Here is a 21,192-nt window from a genome sequence, read left to right on the forward strand (position 1 = left end):
AACAAGATGCAAGTTTTGTCAATTTCAGGACCTGTATCCACTGTTGGCAGCATGGCATTATCTCAAACAATGTTTGCCACCTATATTTTTTTTTTGTTTTAATGTTTTGTCTTTACCAGGAAATCAGCTAGGCTTATAAATGCCCTTGGGCAGATAGCCTTGTACCTACCTATGAACTGCCATTGTTCTAGCTTTAATCACTGGCCAACAAGATGCAAAGTTTTGTCAATTTTCAGGACCTGTATCCACTGTTGGCAGCACGGCATTATCTCAAACAATGTTTGCCACCTATATATTTTTTCTTTTGTTTTAATGTTTTCTTTTTTGTCTTTACCCCCAGTGATAATCTGCATTGAATATATTATTGAATGGCAGAGAAATGAAAATCAATCTTAAGATACTTTTCAGTTACTAATTAACTCTGGGCCAATTTCAAGTTCTAGTTAAACTTGTACAGTTTCAATGGTCCAAATAAACTGCTGATAAGAGTTCTAGAATGTGTCGATCAATTAATTTATATAATTTCTGTGTATTCCAGTTATGTTACTTCACTGAAACAGAATGTCCAGTTCAAGGAAATAGGACACAAATATGGACCATCACTTTGTCTCATCTCTCTTGCCTTCGACAGTTATCCACCTGGTACATGCGTGAGAGTACTACACACACTTCAGATGAGGGGAATGTTATGTGCCCCTTGCCCGCTGATCAATATGAACAACAGGGAGTGGAAACTCGAGGATCTAAGCGCAGCATTCTACTCGTAGTAGGTAAGACAAGGGAAGCATGAAAGTGATTATAGGCATTGTGATGGTTACAGAGCTGTAGTTTATTGTGACTGCTTCATACTTGTGAACTTCTGCCTTTTTCTTATTTAAATTAAAATGAACGTCATAATTGGCAGAGAGGGTAGGATGGGTCAGAACACTACTGATACTCCAAAACTCCCACCAATGATGAAGAAAAGATAGGTCACAAAATTGAACCCCTCACTCCAGGTACTTTTGTTTTAATGTTTTATGTTAGCACAAGGAAGAAGGGATTAAGCCATTACACATGTGAAAAATACAGTTTCACTATTTTATTTTACAGTATACTTAGCAATAAGTTAATTTTCTATTGCTGTATGGTTTCTGACTTTTCAAACTTTGGATAGACAATGCCCCAAAAGCCTACATAGAATACAACACCTCATTGCTATTTGCTAATGTTCATTGGTACAATAAATGCTGTAGAGCAGTACCTGCTATACTATATGCAAGTCAGTGTTACAAATGCACTGACACATCATTGAATAAAGACTAGTGTATATCTTGGTAATCAAGTCCCACATTCTCCTACTCCCACAAATGTGAAAACATGTGCACACATATACACACACACACACACCTTTTAAAACGCACTTTATAACGTTGTGTGAGAAGGTTGACAATGACTCGGTCAGCTACCAGATTAATGCATCTAAATCTGTGCTACACTGACTAGCCAGCTGTCTCACATTCACACTCATAAACAAGAAAATAGACATGCTGTGTTATAAATACGCACCAGGAGGAGGTTCTTTCTTCTCAAATTCTGCTCCAGTATACTAAACTTATCAGTGTGCCCTCCCATGCATGCAGAAACCAATAGCCAACTCCATACTTGTAGAAATGTGACTACACTACAGTCAATTCCTGTTCAGAAAACCCAATACCTTCCAAAACACAGTCATGTTCTGAATGATCACACACTGAGTCTATAAGACTTGCTATTTTCGACCAGTTACACAATAGAAAATGCACAATTAAATAATAGATCCACTCTGTATTGGCTTAAAGTCATCTCTTCAACTCCGCCTGAGCTTCATTCACTGCTATTTAAGCATACTGACTCAAGTTAACATTTGGTTATGTTTCCGTGTTTGTTTCTTAAAACAGTGAAATTGTAAATCATAGGAATCATTGTTAAATTCAACGCAACGGAGTCTTGCAACTATTACTTCTTGCCAGTACCCACTCTGATTGATCCTTCATTCTCAAGGAGGGCTAAGCCAGTTATGTCCAGAGTGAATTTGTAGGATCATAGAATCTTAGGAGATTACTAGACATTTGACCTAGAGGTAATTTTAAGCCTACCTGTTTCAACCCAAGGTAATACCGTAGAGATATTAGTCAATACCCAAGATTGCAGTTAGTGATGACTGCCCATGTCCAGGAGGGTTGTAACCATTCAGTCATATAGATCCTGTCTGAAGAAAGGTAGTGCATCACACTGCTTAATGTGCAGGTATAGTCTTATTAATGTGCTGTAAAAATTCATATCCTTGGTTTTGGTGTTTGAGGCTGTTTGATTTGTGCAGATACAAGGAATCCAAGACCACAGGGCCCCTAAATGGCATGGAAATCAAGGTATAGCTCTCCTCTGAGGAGTCTGTACCATAATATGTGCAGAGGTGTATTTCTAGTTTTCAGTGGTTGCTTAGGGTTTTTAAGCCATTAACTTTCTTAGCTTGAAATCAGTGGGGTTTTTCAAATTATTTAATATATCTAGTTAGGTACATCCCAAAGGGAGCATTGCTCTCAAAAATTGGCCTAATAAGTGTTGTGTAAGAGGAGACAATGATCTCTTTAATCTTAGATATTCCTTTGGCAGTTAGCTGAACAAAGTAGGTTTTCCTGACCACTTTCATTACGTGTATCATACTTCCTAACTGTACAGATTTTCACAGAATGTCCAGAATTTTGGCTCATATTTTTGGTGTTTTCATAAAATTGTGTTTTTCTGGGAAAACTGGCAAATCATTGTGAACTGAAGTCAAAACATAATGGCAGATATTTGAGCTATAGACTTTACACCCTTCAGAAAATTCATACTAATGCAAAACATGTTATTCTGTCAACTTTCCAAGTTTGTAAGAGCAATATTTAAAAGGTGTTCCTATTTTGGGGGCTTTGTACTCCCATTTATTATTGCTTTGTCCAGATTTCTTGCTCTTTGAGGTTGAGAGATATGATGTTGATCAAAGGAGAGGGAATTAGCACAAGTTCATGGAACCCTAACAATATTCTCTTTTTGAAGTGTGGTAGTATCTATACTGTATGCTGGGGAAGGGGTTGTCTACAAATGTGATAATTTTTTTGTTTTTGTTATTTTAGTATTTAAGCCCATGTCCAGTATACTGGGTATTTATGAGTGTATTTTGTTTTTTTGCTGAAGAGCTTGTGCTTCAGATACAAATTTGACAGTGGTTCCCAGTTTGCAGTCATCTGCAAAGTTAGTTAGACAGAGATCTTGGATCTTGGTTTGGATATGACAAAAGTAAATACAGAATAAAAGAGGTCCTAGCACTTAGCTCTATTGCACACCAGATCCAGTGACCTCAAAATGAGAATAATAAAATTTGGGTTGTGTGGAAGTAACACCTTTCATGGGGTTTTAGGATGGATTTCCACCTTCACAAATGCTTTCTGTTCTTGGTATAATTAAATAGCGACAATCTGCAGTGCATGCATTTAAAAAATGTGTACTTGAGCTGTCAGTAAAGAGTTATGATCAGTTTGGTATAATACAGTCTGAGAGTCAAGCAGCTGTATGATCCCACCATATTAAATCTCCTAAACACCTAAATTCATTAACATGTTCAAAAGAATACATAAATGTACATGTGCGCACACACACACACTGCCCCCTTGCACCCCCTTAGTAATGGGTGCTAATGCTAAACCTAATGCTGCCCCTTATCCCAACCTTAACATCATTATAACCTTATAAGCTTCCAGCAACACTGTCACTACACAAGACAGACTCACAAACAACACTACATCTATCCCCTAGACTACCCATTACCCTAAAATAGACAATCTGGCACACAAATGCACATCACCCATCCTTCACTTACTCCAGACCCTTGCCCTAACTCTCTCTCGCACACACACACACACACACACACACACACACACACACACACACACACACACACACACTGACCACCTAAACCCCACTTACCTGTATCAACATTCTGTACCATTGACATAGTCACCATTCGGCCAGCCATACTGTCAAGATTAAATCACACTATGTTTATTCTTTTTTGTGGGTGTTTACTGTATGATACTAAACTTATATATATATATATATATATATATATATATATATATATATATATATATAAAATATTGGGTCTATGTCAGAAGATTGCAAGTTCAGTGGAGAAGGGGTAATTTTGAGTTTTATATATTCTGATTTTCAGTCTTTTGAACTTTCAGTCTTCTGAAGGAGACCTACGTATATAAATAAATAAATAAATAAATAAATATATATATATATATATATATATATATATATATATATATGTGTGTGTGTGTGTATATGGGTCCCCTTCAGATCGTCGATGTCGACATATATAATGAACTCTTTGCTGTTAGAGGATCACAAGCTTAAAATCCCAAAGTTACCAGAAAAGACTCAAAGTACTTTTCTTCTTTTTTGTGTATTAAAGATTCTTCAGAGAAAACCAATACTTTGCTTTTTGAACAGTCAGTTATCCAGAATCACTTGTACATTCACAAATAAAACTACCCCACAAATCCAGAACAAAATATGTATATCTGCTTCAGCAGATCAACAAAACAAGGCGGAGAGAAGCAGATTCATTACTCCCTGTCTTCATCACCTCTGGAATAAAGTCAGCTTGCAAATATAGCAATATAATACATTATTTTCCATCAAGCAGGAAATAATTGATAGGATAGGTATTTATAAATTCACCCCAGGTTTGATTGGGCTGACCCTCCTTGAGAAGGAAGGTATAGTTTACGGTGGGAACTGGCAAGGCATAATGGTCACAAGATTTAGTTGCCTTGAGCTTCTTATGAAAAAAGGCATTAATGCTAAACATAAAAAATGTATATATATTTGGCAGAACATGGGCCCCCCCCTTTGACCTGTGAGGCTAGGAAAGCCACCCAAATTACCCCTATAATAATCAGACACTGATTATAGTCCTAGATTTACATTTAAATTTATCTCCTGGAGCCTCTGCTGACCTCCTCTCTCTCTTCCCTACAGTCCCCTAATTAGCTTACCAAATAAGAGGATATGTGTTGTAGGATGTTTGTTTTTTTTGTTATGGTAGTCTTTTGTAGGTTGCATTGAGTTTGCTGTGTGTAATGGATGCTGTGAAGACCATTATAAACAGTGCATCTTATAGCATTCTTTAATATATGCCCTGGACCCTTAACAGTACTGGCCTTTAAAAGTAGTCTTGTATTTCCCATAGAAGCAGAGCTTTGGGCAATTGAATCTCACTTCTCTTACTGCCAACTTTGCATTCTGGCTGCATGTCCACTGTTCAGGCCTAAGTCATCAGAGTTTCATAGTGCAACTGCCCCTCTGTTGGCTGGTTGCCCCGAAGTACATAGTATATAACCTCATTCTTCCTGATACAGTAAAGGTGTCAGACATTGTAGTATTACTAAATACTTAGTGTTCAAAGCTTTTGCCCTTTGTTCTGAGCCATACCCTTCAGAGTAGTCATATCTTATGTTTATGGAAGCACACTTACTCTGGTGACATTTATTTATTGTCATCTGTTCACCATGTTGGCAAGCTGCTCTAATGACCCTTTTCAGTCACGACCTGGACTCAAAATGCAGAGAGAACATAACAAATAATGGAGTAACTTCAAAGCAGAGAAAGTTACAGTGTTGTAATAGAGCAAGTTGTAGTATTTTATACCTAGTGGTAGACACAGAAGATAGCAATGATGTACTGGACATTACTGGCATAATTGTTAATTTCCACAGTAATGGACGGTTTTAATTTTTGGGTCTATATTATAAGCTCGAAAGCTTAAAAGAGCAAACACTCTTTTATCGAACTGTAAACATTGAAACCACTAGATAGCAAAGACATGGAACTGCAATTTTTTCCCAGGGAAAAAAATTGCTGCTCCACAAAAAAAAAACGAACAAAAAAACCCCCCCAAATGTAAACACAAAATAAAGTTGTACCCCACCACCCCCCTACTTAAATATACCAACTCCGAGATCGCACCACAGTGGAGGAAATGGCAAAGTCCCGAAAACGGCCCAGTGTTTTTTTCCCCTGGAAAAAAATCTCTGTTCCGTGTCTTCGCTATTTAGTGGTTTCGATGTTTACAGCTCGATAAAAAGAGAATTCACTCTTTTCAGCTTCTGATATATAGACCTTTCATTTTTTACACATGGATGCTGAGGTGTGAGATTGGATTATTATTCAGTGTAATGAGAACAGGTGTGAGTGGCTTTTTCTTGAAGGTGTTTCCTTAGTGTGGTTCTGAATGCTGATAGAATCTGTTGGTTTCTTAAATCACCTGGTATTTTATTCCAAATATCCGGACCTAATTTGAAGAAGGCTCTTTCACCTATGGTGTTCTTGAAAAGAGTACTACCTGGAGGCTTTCTTTGTTATTTCTTAATGTTTACCTTTGTTTTAGCCTTGTTCTCGGTTTGCTTATATTTTTCATTAGGCAAATAACCTTGTTTTAGTATTTTAAAAACAGAGTACTGTTAAGAATCATTGTTCTGTGACTAATAGGGACTGAATTGATAAGTACATCACAGAGATGCCTACTAATATGTGCTAAATTTGATCACCTTTTAATGGGATGCCCAGCAGACATGATTAGTTTCTGCTGTAGCCATTATATGCGGTGGTTCACCTTGGGGAGAGTCATGTACCAGATATTTTTCTTTGCAGCCACAATGCTGAGGTGTGAGATGTCAGTTTTAGAAACCTGACCTTTAAATGGAATCAGTCTGCAATGGATCCTTGTCATTTAGATATTTATTGTGCTGTGGTGTCTTTTTATTGCTTAAATTGATGAAAGAGGAATATGTAGCAAGAGAAATTTCGAGGGACATTGTAATCTTTTTTCATTTATTTTCTGCATTCATGGTCTTACATTCTGAAATTTTGTAAAGCATATGTTACTTAATCAGACAGCATCAAATCACATGACTGCTGTAGCTAGAAATGTTAGCTAAATGTCTTTTCCTTTCCATTTCAGAATATCCAGATGCAGCCATTGAGAGAACCTTCTGAAGAGACATCATCACTAGTTAACAATGGCCAGGTAGGTGACATATACTTGAACTGCACTAAAGAAACCTTAGCTTACTATACAGAATAATTAAACAGATGCATGAATTAAAGGGATACAGGCCCAGTCATGACATAGGTTAAGAAAAAGCAGAAAACTTAGGTTTTGATAGGCAACATTAGTATGCTGTGCAGTACAGGCCATCCAAATAAATGCAGTAGTATGGATGTTGCACATCAGCATTCTCCTGTATAGCTGAAATATAAGCTCCCATAAAAATGGAATTTATCTGAAGTGTGCACCCTTATATGAATCACTCACAACCATTCAGCCATCACATAAAGAGCCATCAATATAGCCACAATAACACAATATGACTAATGAACTTGTCACAGCACTCAAACAACATTACTACACCTTATACAGGAAGTAACAATAAGGCGTGACAATAAGAAACTGACCACTCACCTGTTAATGGACTACAACAGTGAGTTTGATGTAGTAAACCAAAGTTTACTTCTGAAGAGTTCAGGAATTTGGATGCAACAACATAGCTGTAAACTGGTTCTTACAAACCTATTGTTTAATCTGTTAGAAAACGTGCTCTCTATCAGCTTCATACCAACATTAGTGTTCTACAAGGATAAACTTTAGTTCCCATTCACTTTGGCATATTTATTCCGATATGTACTGTTGTGTAAATGGAACCCCCCCTACCTGTGGTATGATAATGATGGCTCTGCCGTTGTCCACAATATAGATGATATCAGAAATGTCAAGGAGGGCACACAGACAATACATTACAAACCTTGCTCAATCAAAACCACCTAATCCTAAATGAAAAGAAAACCAAGATTATCCTGTTCAGCATCTACAACAATGAAAAGAAAAAGGAGCAAACAACTTCTTACTTTTTGAAACAACTTCCAAGATTGAAGTCATACAACGCTGGAGTATCTTGGAGTAACTACTGACAGTAACCTCTCTTTTGAACACCATAGTAGACCTATAATAATGGGACTCTGCAAGGAGACTGGAGCCATATACATGTTAAAGTATAATCTGCTACTAATGGCAAAAACAGAGAACTGAAACATTAATATTACCAGAACTTTTCTGTGGAATCTATGCCATGGGAAACCTGACCATAAAATGAATCCCTCTGCTTGCTAGAACCTACAAGACAACATTGTTTGCCACAGTAAGCCAACCTAATCATATCAATGCCTCAGCCTGCAAAATCTGTACTAGATGTTATTTGAACACAAAGTATATACAGCTAACAATCATTCACAAGCTAATATCCACAAAATGATGTCTTGTTCTCATACCCACGTCTAACTGGTATAACCCATCAGGGCTATTCCGTTCTTTAAACAACCTTCTACAAGAGATAAAAAACAAGTGACCAAAGTGATGAAGTCCCAAGTTCATTTCTAATTAAAGAATAGAATGAATTACCAAATGTCATGAAAGCTTTCCAAGATAGCAGTCCCTTCAAGTTGTAGTGCAAAATATTTCTGTCCAAGCCAATAGTATGTACAAATTTGCAGTATCATTTGATTCTCTTACCTTTCCGTTTTGTTTTCTCATCACATCTACAAACCCCTTTAAGTGGTCGCCATCTGATGTGTAATTAAGCATGATGTACAAATCTGTGCAGCTAAACATTAATTTAAACTTGTTCTTATCTTTTTCACTTATAATTGCTGTACTAAATATGCAATGTTAGTGTCTTCTCTCTCACACTGATATATTGGTATAAGCAATATCTCTCCTGTGCTACAAACACTGAATATTTGTGTCAACCATGTGTAACTTCTACAGTGTACTTATCCAGTGGAATACTGTTAAGTTGCGTAAATGTTTTTCTACCTAGAATGCCTCTTATAATGCTCCTAGAATGCTTGGTGCTAAGAAAACTCGGACCATGTTTGAGTTGCATGAATGTTACTTGCCTAGGAAACTTTCATAACATTAATATTCTAGCTCTAAGAACATGTTTCCAAGATAGAATGGGAATTGGGATGCAATAATATGGTTTTAGGCTACTTCCCATCTTTCCCTTCTATCAATGAGATACTTATGAGTTGGGATCTGTGTTTAGCCCTTTTACAACTACCCTGTCTATCAAGTAACCAGGCACCCTCTACTCAGGGTTCAGCAGGCAGGAGAGGCAGTTTGGGGGATTCATTGATTGGGATCTCCCTTCTGGGATGGGTAATCCCTGGCTGGATTATACTCTTGCTCCATGGAGCAAATCTGGACCTGCTGGGACAAGGAAGATCCATAGATGACATCCAGCCTTTGTTTATTTATGCTACCAATGTCTTCACACTGTTTGCTGAGCCTTGATGGGTAGAAGTAAAGAGCTGAGGCAGTTGGCCTCGCTGTCAGATTTCTTACAGGGAGGAATTTCTAAAGTCAGTAGTAAAACAGTAAACATACTCAAAAATCTACAGTTATGGTAAGTTCTTAAATGAATTGTACTTTCCGTCCATATTTGTTGTTATAACGCTGCATTTCCAAGGACTGCAATTACAGTCCTCAGAATTACAAAGTAGACTTTTTTCCATTTATGCATTGTCCTGACTGTGGGTGAGCATTCTAAGGTTGGGAGAAAATAGGATTGTACATTTACCAATGTGTGTCTCCAGTGCTAGGCTGTGATGCTGAATGTCTGGCCTGAGGATAATATCAGATAAAGGGATTCTGTCATCTTATGGCAGTGAGATGGTGGACAAGTCCAAGAGGTTGAGGTTTAGGGGACTTATTAATGGCTTACAGGTTTGTGTGTGACTACTACAGGAGATCTGCATGCTGCATGAGAGTGAGTTATGAGCCATAGAGTGAATTCCCTTTTTATTATGCAAGTTTCTCCAGGGATCCACATGAGGTGTGTCACTGTGGCACTTAGTTGGAACAATCAGTGTTCACTGATGCATAGGGAGGGATATTGTTCATTATGCTTATTTTTTGAGGGGGGGTGATGATGTTTTGCTAGGTTCATTATAAGGAGATGGAGGCAATGAAACAGGTGTAAGTTGCTTAACTTTTTAGATTCCTGGAGGATGACTGATGTTAAGTGCAAACTGTTTATGCATAGGGAAGCCCACTGCCTGTCTGTGTCTCATATAGACTTTTTTTATTTCACAACCCCTAGTGTCTTATATTGATAGTTTCACAGCCCATCCCACTGGATGGCAGATTTTGTGACACTCTGTTGCATGGGATATAGACTTAACTGCAGAACTTGCTAATATAAGCTGGGATCTTGTGAACAATTGCATATATCTTATTCCTGGGCTCTTTTCTTTCTACAACATGCTTAGTCCCATTCCCACTAAAAAAATATATGAATTTCAGCAAAGTGTAACCCATGGTTAGCACATGAGGTCAAAATATAGATAAAACAAAGTAGAGAAGGTCAACACATGAACCACACCACATGCAACACATAGCCCTGCAGAACACCCACTCTCTCAGCTCTCACATAAAAACTCAACCCACACACTCACCTTCGTGGAGACTGTCAATAGAAATCTACCCAAACAGCAGAGACCTCCAAGGCAGAAACGCACTCAACCACCACAAGACAGCACAAACAAGATACACATCTCACCTACACAGTGTGCCCCTCAACCTAAGCCCCCAAGGCAAAACAGCTTACCCAATACACTAATCATAGATGACTTGATAGTGAGGCACACTGATGTCCCACTCACTAGATTGAATAAGGAGAAGGTAATAGTCAGCAGTCTGTCGGGTGCCAGAATCCCATACATAACACACACACTCAGTTAACTCCACAACAAGTACAAGTATGACTCTGTCACTGTCCATGTGGGTGTGAATGACCTGAGACACCTCCCTGGACTACATGAAAAGAGACATGGAGGAGCTCTCAGATTATGTGGCCCAGGCAGGTATGACCCTAGCCCTGAGCAACATCCTACCATCGTCCAGAATGATACCATAGTACAAGCAGAAAATGAATGACTTCAACAATTGGCTAAGTTTCTGGTGTCATTCTAAGGGGATCCAGTATCTGTCTACTTGGGATGATATGATTGACAGACCTCGATGCTTTGCCAGAGATGGTCTGCATGTGTCACCCCTGGGTTTCCGGATACTGGCTAAGGCTCTTGCCACCACTATAGTACCTTTTATAGGCGATGTTCCAAATACCAAATTACCACTGTAACAGCTATAAATAAATGCAATCTGAGGGTCATGCTGCTCAATGCTAGAAGTCTAAATCTCAAGATGCACTTGCTTGAAGCATTCCTGAAAATGGAGAACATTGACATTTGTGCTGTAACGGAGACCTGGTTTAAAGCAGCAGAAAGCACCCCTGCACTACCAGGCTACAACTCATTCCACACCTTTTCTCCCTAGAACATGGACCGAAGCTCCAAAGGGGGTGGTGTCTCCATATTCATAAAGGATATGCACACTTCCAGACTTTTAGCCCAGCATAGCGCATCTGAGATATTGCAGGTACAACTAACATTGGGTAAGATTGCGATTCAGGTCATAGCCTGCTATAGGTCCCCAACAGTGTCCCAAGACTCTCACTCCATGTTCCTAAGCACCCTGGAAGCTATTACGGTCCAACTCAACACTCTCATACTAGGTGACTTCAACTACCTCTCCATCAACTGGGAAAACTACTCATGCACCAATGCACTGGTCCAACGCTTCCTGGAATTCATCAAATCCAATGCCCCTAACCAGCTTATTCTTACCCCCACTAGAGGAAGCAACATCCTTGACCTGGTTATTACAAACATGGGCAACCATTGCTCACACCAATAGTCAATTAGGTTATGTTCAGATCTAACAAGGGAGGACCTTGTTAGATCTGACCATAAACTAATTACCATGGAAATCTACATCTCACCCACACCCCACACCCCCGCAAAGGTAACCACCAAGAAAAACTTCTCCAATGCTGACTTTAGGCTCCTAAAAACAGAGGTGGCTAATTTCATGATACCCATGTCAATGAAAAATAGATTCATGGCTGCTGAATCATACACCAATGCACTGTATGAGCACTTACATAAATGCATGGAACTACCCATACCCAACAGAAACAAGACGCTCTCCTCCAAAAAAAAGGATGCCGATCTGGTGGTCCCCTTCCATTAATAAACTCTACAACAGAAGGAAGAAACTGTTGCTGAAAAAGGTGAAGTCCCAAGACTGGAAAAACTCCCTTATTAGCCTCAACAAAAAGTTGAGATCCCTCATCAAAACCTCTAAAGCCAGCTATGAAGGCAGAATTGCGGTAGACACTAAAAACAACCACAAAGCCTTCAATAGTTATATCAAGAATCTCCACGGCAATACCTAGGTTTGCTCTGAGTTACTGCACAATGGTACCACCTATACTGAGCCAAAAGATATTGCCAGCATACTGGCCAATAGATTCAGTGCCAACTTTACCCCCCCCCCCAAAGGCCAATCACAATACCGGAGGAATGCCAGGCATTACTGCAGCACAGGTTAAAGCTGCATTGTCCAAGGCAAAAAATACAGCTTCCATGGGACCCGATAATATCCCTGGATGCGTTCTATATGAACTATAAAGTGAACTGGCACCACATCTGTGTGCCCTGTTCAATCACAGCCTCACCTCAGGCTTTGTCCCTACCAAATGGCGCACTGCTACAGTCATCCTTCTCCATAAAGGGAGACTGACTACAGACCCTGGGAATTATCACCCCATTAGCCTGACAAGTCTGATATGTAAGGATATGGAGCACATCATCATGGACCTAATTGACAAGTATATAGGGAATCTCCAAACTCTAGATACCACGCAATTTGGTTTTGTGAAAGGTAGATTGTGCCTGCTCAACCTGGTTGACTTCTTTGAGTCAGTCACTAGAGCTGTGGATGAGGACAAGGAAATCCATACAGCCTACCTCGATCTGGCCAAGGCCTTTGATACCATTCCCCACTCAGGAATTATTGATAAATTCACCAAACTAGGCATCAGCCCCTATATCACTAGGTGGGTTACAAATTGGCTCACAGATAGAACCCACAGTGTGAAAGAAGCGGACTCCAAGTCAGAGTGCCAACCAGTCACGAGTGAAGTCCCACAGGATTTGATTCTGGGTCCTCTCCTGTTTGTCATCTACTTCTCAGAAGTTTAGGCCAACATGGAGGAACTCTGGCTGATCAAGTTTACAGACGACTGCAAGCTGGGAACCATTATTAACTCCCCAAGTGATGTAGACATCCTACAGAAAGGCCTCACTGAAACCAATGACTGGTGTCAAAACCGTGGCCTTAAGCTTAATGGCAAAAAATGTGTCGTCATCCCCTTTGGGAAAAACTCAGTTGCTCCTAATTACCACATCGATGGGAGCCCATTGAACACTGAAGGTGTTATAAGAGATCTGAGGACATAGGTTGACAGCAACCTCTCCTTTGAGCACCACATTGCCACTGTGGTCAGAAAGTCCTTCTGTGTGGCACATCTCATTACCAAGGGTTTTGCATCCAGGAAGAAAAAAAGGTCATCGTCTTTCTCTTCCCTCATTAGGCCAATCATCTAATATAATGCTCCATTTGGCATGTGCCTCACTAGACACATGCAACAACTGGAAAAGCCACAAAAGTACCTCATGAAGAGGATCCTAGGCCTTACACAGACAGACACAAAGAACTCCAGCTATTCTCTGTCTTATATCGTCTACTAAGAGGCGATCTCTGTTTGACTTAAAAAGCCATGTTTGACCCCAGCTCTGTTAGAAATGCTACATCTAAAGAAATTCCAATCCCTCCACACCACATGCTCCATAAAACTCAACCTTATTTCCATAATCAACAGAACATGCTGGGGGGACAGGTTCATAACCCAGAGACTGCCGATGCTCTGGAACAGACTTCCCATACATGTCAAGCAGAGCACCTCACTGGCCCTTTTCAAGAGAAATCTTGATGAGTGGATGGGAAATAGAAAGTTCACCCTGGGGATCACTCCAATGGCTCTACTTGATAGAGGCACTAGGAACTAACATTGGGCAGCATGATGCCAGGGCACTTCTATGGGCTAGGCTTGTAAAGGGTCCAGGGCCATTAGCCTAGTACACACCTATGAAATAAAACTAGATCTGACTGGAAGGGCAACCCCCAAAATATCACTAAATGTACTGTCTATCAAAGTGTAAATAAAACTACAAATACAAACATTAATCATGCCAAAAAGGCCTACCTTATGCAGCTGCAAACAAACACAATTAAACATCCAAAGAAATTTTGGCAAAGCTTCAGGGAGATAGACTCTAACTTACTATTCTCCACAAAACTACATCCATTTATTCCAATCAAATACAATCCACTCATTTAGAAATATGTCCTGCTATATTCAAGACCACCATCTTCTACCAAGAGAATCTTAATATACTCCCACTTAAAAAAAAAAAAAAAAAATCAAAAAAACTCTCACTCAGGTCCTACAAACACATATCCAAATTGTATCAAAATCATAAACACATACTAAACAAACTCATAAAAAGTAGCGATATCCACCCAAATTCAAGTTGTTGCCACCCACACTCAAATACAAAATATATTTGATGTAGTTAGAAAAGGATCTGACCTGCTACTTTTAAATTTATATCTCAGAAATATTGTTAATAAGGTTCATGAACTTCATGCTACCCTTTCTCTTTACTCTCCAGATATAGCCATTCTAACAGAGATTGGTTGAAACCACACATCACAGACAATAAAATCACTCCCCCCTGGCTGTAACATACTTAGGTCAGATAGAAAAGCAAAAAAGGTGGAGGTGTAGCCATAGTATTCAAGGATTCCCTCATAGTGCATCCAATAAATCTCAAAGTAACTTTTAACAATACTGAGATGCTACCAGAGAAATTACAAATCAACCCCAACAAATATAGAATAACAATAGTCATGTATATCCCACCAGGCAATAATGTTCTCACAATCAAACACATCCTGCAATGTATTTCACATGACATTACCAATTAAACCATCATTATGGGTGATTTCAACACTGACTGGATGACATGTCACTCGAAAAACCCCAGCAATCATATCAACTTTTTTGGCTTCACACAAATAATTCAAACTCCTACCAGAATAGACAAAAAACTAACAATATATTCTGGACTGGACCCAGACAAACAAACCCTCCCGCTATCAAATAACAGGCTGTTTACCCAACAGCCATAGTGACCACATACCTACCTATCTCCTCAGGCAACACACCAATCCTACTATACATATTTATTGCCAAATCCGTAAAAAGAAAAATTTCAACCCTCAAGATCAGATAAATGCTCTGAAAGAAAGCAACTGGTCTCCTCTTAAGAATTTGTCCCTAGACACTACTGAAGAATGCTTTAATAATACTTTCCTTAACATTCGTAACAGATTGGCACCTCCTAGAACAATCGGTGTACAGGCAAAGTATATACCCCATGACTGACTAGCACAACAAGAACCCTCCTCAAGCTAAGAGACAAGACTTGGGCCTTATGGCAAACCAGCAAAACTCAACCTAATCACTTAGCATATCAACAAATCAGGAATAAGGCTAAACACCAAATCAAACTAGATAAAACAAATTACTACACCAACATACAATTTAAATATCAAAGAAACCCACAAAATTCTGGACCACTATCAAAAATATCCTACATCAAGTACAAACTACAAGCCCGATGTTCTTAGTGTTTCACTGTTGCAGTCATTATATTTGGGTGATCTGCTGGCAGGTTGCCCTCAGTCGGCCTGATTAACAAAGTCTTGGGTCCTGCATTGGTTGCTGTCCATTCTTCCATGATGTCAGGTCGTCAGGGGTATAAAACATGCAGCCGATGTCATTACCTCAGTATTTCTTGTCGTGCGGTGCCTGAAGCAGAAGCAGTTCACAAGTGCCGGTCGGCCGACTCCTGAAATTTTCATTTTCGAGTTTCAGAACCGAAGTCTTCAACTTAAAGCTAAGTACCCCGTTGGGGAAACTTTTTCTTGCTCCTTACCGATGTCAGTAAAAGTTAATAACTGCATTACTTGTGGAAAGCAAATACCTCATAAAGATGTTCGTCTGTACTGTATTCCTTGCCTAGGCCCTGACCACGACGTACCTTGCTGTCAGTTTTGTGCTTTATTTAACCAGTGCACAATCTGTCGTCAGTACATTTTTGTCTCTAAATATTTCAGTTCTTGGTTTAATTATCCTGAAATGATATCGGTTAGCCATCTGACTACCGGAATTTTGAAAAAAAGCAAAGATAGACAGAGACAGGCCGTTAAGGTCCAAAACTGCCAACGACGCTTCTCCTAAGCCAGTCGTCAGTTCGCCGGTACTCAGTGAGGTGCTTTTGCAGCCCCTGATACCCGCTACTTCTGACTCGCAGGCCTCTACTGAGACCCATTCCGAGTCCGGTATACCATGAGATGCATCAACTATGGAACCCACGGATGTCTCTACCTTGGATGGGTCCGGAGCCGCTGTGCAGGCACCGGCTTCTGAGGGTGTATTCAGGCCTACAGACTTGCATATCAAACCAACTACACCTTCAATACTAAGGCCTAAATCTCGATCTATGTCAAAAAAACCAATGCCCAGGCCACATGTTCAGGCCCCTATGCCTAAAAAACAAATGATCAAAATGGCTGAAGACCTAATTACTCTAATCAGGGATAGTTAACCCCTCCCCCTTCTAAGAGGCCTAGGCCTGAGCTTGACTATGACTCTTCTGATCAGGACTCTGTTTCTTCTGACTCTTCTAATGACCTGGATTTGTCCATACCTACTTATGAGGATTCTGATGCAGAGGATTCCATTCCCTCTGCCCCCGAGGATTTCTCTTTTGGTGAAACTTTACATACCTTAAGGGAGCATTTCCACTGGGAAAGTCAGGAATTCCCTAATTCAAAAAAGAGGCTTAGGGATTTTCTTCTTTTACCTCAGCATAGGCCTTTGGCTAGATCTCCTGTACTAGACAATATTGATGATGTGTTTTCGGAATCCAGTATGGACCTTGATTCCCTGCCTCCAGCACCTTGTAAACCTGACAGATACTACAAGGTTCCTGAGTCCCACAAGTTCCTTTTCAAAAATCCTGTTGCAGATCCTGAAACCATTTCTCAAGGGCCTAAGGGCATTAAGGCTTCTACTGCTAAAAATCCTACCCCTTCTGATAGAGACACCAGGGCACTGGATAGATGGGGTAAAAAGGTTTATACTTTTTCAACTTTGGCTGTCGGGGCTTAAAACTGTCAATTTCATATGTTAAAATATCAACAGCATATTATTAGACTGCTTAAACAGAAAATTATGTTGATTTATGACTGTGTGGAAAATAAAGATTTACAGGATTTATTGCATTCTGCTGAACAAGTTGGAAAACATACTTTGCAATGTGGTTTTGATTCTTTAGATGCCTCTTGCAGGGCTGCTGTTACTGGGTCTGTGCTTAGAAGGCATGCTTGGCTTAAGGAGCAGTCTTTGCCTGATCATGTTAAAGCACAATTGTTGGATGCTGCTTTAAATCAGGACTGCCTGTTTGGCAATAAGGCTGAAGAAGTTTTAAAAAAGATGGAAGTTAAAGTTAAATCTATGCAAACTGTAAAAGATTTCTTACAAGTGCAACCTCCTAGATTTAGTAGGCACTGGCCTACTAAGAATTGGTCCTTTCCAGCTCCTTCCAGATCCTCTCAAGCCAAATCCAGACACACCAAAAGCACCAGGTTTCAGTCCCAAGGGACTCTCAGACTTAAGCGATGGGGGGCCTCCACTTCCAAATCTAGAAATAACAGTACACCCCCCTATGGTAAACAATCTCAATGATTTTCCTTTAAAATTACCAAGCACTTACCTTTTAGCCACCCCTTTGGAGGGAAAGATTGCTCTTCATGCAAAAAACTGGGAACTCGTAACCCAGGACAAATGGGTTTTAAATATAGTGTCCCAGGGATACAGATTTCATTTCCACACATTGCCATCACCAAACGGGTGGCCAGACCTGCCCCCAAATCAGTGGGCAGAGGCTCAGAAACAAGTACTTTCCCTCTTAAACAAGGGGGCTATTCAACCGGTGCCAGAAGAGGGAAAGGAGCAAGGATTTCTACTCCAGGCTTTTCCTAGTATCCAGAAAAGACAAAACATGGCATCCAGTTCTGGACCTGTCTACTCTAAACACCTTTCTGGACATTCCAAAATTCAAGATGCTGACTCTTCACTAGTTACTTCCTATGTTAGGCAAAGATGCCTGATTGGCAACTCTAGATTTAAAAGAAGCTTACCTGCATATCCCAATCAGGGAATCTTGCAGAAGATACCTACACTTCAAAGCAGGCTATTTGCGTTATCAGTTCTCTGCACTGCCCTTTGGCTTGTCTACTGCGCCCAGGTTATTCCCAAAGTGCCTGCTCCAGTAATTGCATTTTGCAGGCAAAGAAATATTCAAATATACCCATACCTGGACGATTGTCTAATTCCGGCAGAAAACCAGGCCATACATCTAAATCATCTGGTGTTTGTAAAAAGGGTTCTAACTTGCCTAGGGTACACCATAAATGAAAAGAAATCACAACTGGTACCCTCTCAACAAATTACAAGTTTGAATACAACTTCCCAGATGGCTTTCCTCACACCAGAAAAGCAAATTAATTTGACAACCTACTTCAAACAAGTGGCCACAACAACCCTGCTATCTGAAAGACAAATACTGCAAACCTTGGGGTTCATGGCCTCCTGCATTCTTCTAATTTCATATGCAAGACTGCATATGAGGAAACTACAGTGGTACTTAAAAAGTCTATGGAGTCAACATTGTTACAGCCTGGAAACAGTGATTCCTATCATACCTTGCCTATGCCTGGAGTTCCTATGGTCGGCAGAGGCCTGCCACCAAAACAAGGGGCTACCATTCACACTACCCCCTGCTGCCCAAACCCTAACTACGGACACATCAGACTATGCATTGGGGGCTCATCTGGCTGGGAAGTGCATTCAGGGCAAATGGAACCCAAATCAAATGCACCTACATATCAATCAAAAAGAAATGTTAGCTGTACAGAATGCTCTGGCAGCCTTCAAGGACTACATTCATCCAGGACAACTTATGGTAAAGACAGACAAGACCACAGTTATGTGGTACATAAACAAGCAGGAGGGTACACATTCCTAGTCATGGCATTGTGGAACACGGCCTTGAGCTACCAAGTGCACCCACAAGCTCAATTCCTTCCAGGAAAACTGAATACACTGGCAAACGGACTAAGCAGAAATCTCATGGACCCACACGAGTGGAAACTGGAACCATGGATTTTCAACATGTTGACAAGCAAATGGGGTAGCGCAGACATAGATCTATTTGCCTCCCCCCCAGAACTACCAGTTGGGCAAATTTTGCACAAGGACCCCCCTCAAAAAAGCCTGGAAAGTGGATGCTCTGTTCTTCAGCTGGAAAAACCTATCAGTCTACGCCTTTCCCCCTCTGCCTTTGCTCTCCAAAGTTCTGCTAAAAGTCAAACAGGACAAACCAAAAATAATTTTGATTGCTCCTGACTGGCCACGCCAACACTGGCACCCACTCCTGCGCAGTGAGTCACAAATATCTCCATGGCACCTGCAGGAGAACCAAATTCTGCACCCTCAGCTACCAACATTGAACCTTGCAGCTTGGCTAATCACTTAAATTCACCCTTAGCATCACTCAGCAAACCAAACCTGTGATGGATGTCATCTTGGAGGCGAAAAGACCTAGTACTAGAAAATCTTATGCTGACAAATGGAAAAGATTCCGTGCTTGGAATCTATCTCAAGGAATGAACACAGAAGCACCCAATTTACCTCAGATTTTACAGTACTTAACTGAGATGCTTCACAAGGGCCTGTCTTTTTCCTCCATTAAAATCCACGCCTCAGCCATTTCAGCTCATTATAACACAGAACCTCCCCTCTTCTCTCATCCTCTGCTCAAGCAGTACCTCAGAGGGGCCAAAAACTTGAGACCACCCAGGAGAGCACCAACCCCTGCCTGGGACCTTAACTTTGTATTGGAGAAACTTGCTCTACCTCCTTTCAAGCCAGCTGCTACTGCAGACTTAAAATTTCTTTCTTGGAAAACAGCCTTCCTTCTAGTAATCACTTCAGCTAGAAGGATATCTGAGTTACAGGCCCTTATGGCATTGGAGCCTTTCATCATCTTTTATGCGTTCATGGTGTCACTCAGGACCAATCCATCCTTCATGCCTAAGGTGGTATCCTGTGTGGCTCTTAATCAGTCCATTCATTTGCCAAATTTCTTTCCCAAACCACAGAACAAAGGGGAACGGATCCTGCATTCATTGGATGTGCACAGACAACTTAGATTTGGGTCTATATTAGATCACCGAATGCTTAAAAAAGCGAATGGTGATGGATCGAACTTATGTAAGTGAAAGCTTAAATCTCGAACTGTTAGAACAGCGATTTTTTTTTTCCTAGGAAAAAAAATCGCTGTTCCAAAACACATACACACAACACAAGTACACCAAACAAACAGCAATCCACACACATGCACCTAAAATCTGACACCTAACCCTGCACTAAACTATACACACACCACTAACTATCCACTTACCTTAACCCAAACCCTAACCCTAAGGTCCGTCACTATCGCACATTCACCTCACCCGCACTCTAACCCTAACTCACTAACCCGCCCTAACCCTCACATCCATACAATCGCATGCATACCTAACCCGCGCTCTAACTCTAACTCACCTAACCCGCCGTAACACTCACATCCACACAATTGCACACTTGCCTGAACCCGACCCATAACTTTCCACCACAGCACTGAAAATACCAAAGCAACAGAAACGGACAGCCAAATTCTTTCCCTAGGAAAAAATTTGGGTTTCTGTTGCTTCGATATTTTAAGATGTTCATCATGTTTCACTGTTGCAGTCATTACCCTTGGGTTATCCTGCTGGCATGCGACCTGCAGTCAGCCCGAGTTCCAAAGTCTTGGTCCGGCGTTGGTTGCTGTCGCCTCTTCCCTGACGTCAGTGCGCCAGGGGTATAAAAGTTGCAACCGATGCCATTTTCTTCAGTCTTTCTTGCCGCACGATGCCTGAAGCAAAAG

General features: G+C 40.5%; 1 long non-coding RNA gene across 2 annotated transcripts in view; it reads left to right on the forward strand.

Annotated features, from left to right (window-relative positions):
- LOC122810868 overlaps positions 1–7,099 on the forward strand; it is a 483,768-nt gene extending 476,669 nt beyond the window's left edge. For both annotated transcript variants that reach the window (XR_006366132.1, XR_006366131.1), the window contains one exon: positions 7,031–7,099. This is a non-coding gene — a long non-coding RNA (uncharacterized LOC122810868). The remainder of the gene's footprint in view (positions 1–7,030) is intronic.
- Positions 7,100–21,192: the final 14,093 nt, after the last annotated feature.

The sequence above is a fragment of the Protopterus annectens genome, chromosome 9.part0 (genome assembly GCF_019279795.1).
Source record: "Protopterus annectens isolate FY-2018-M chromosome 9.part0, PAN1.0, whole genome shotgun sequence".
NCBI classification, from domain to species: Eukaryota; Metazoa; Chordata; order Ceratodontiformes; family Protopteridae; genus Protopterus; species Protopterus annectens.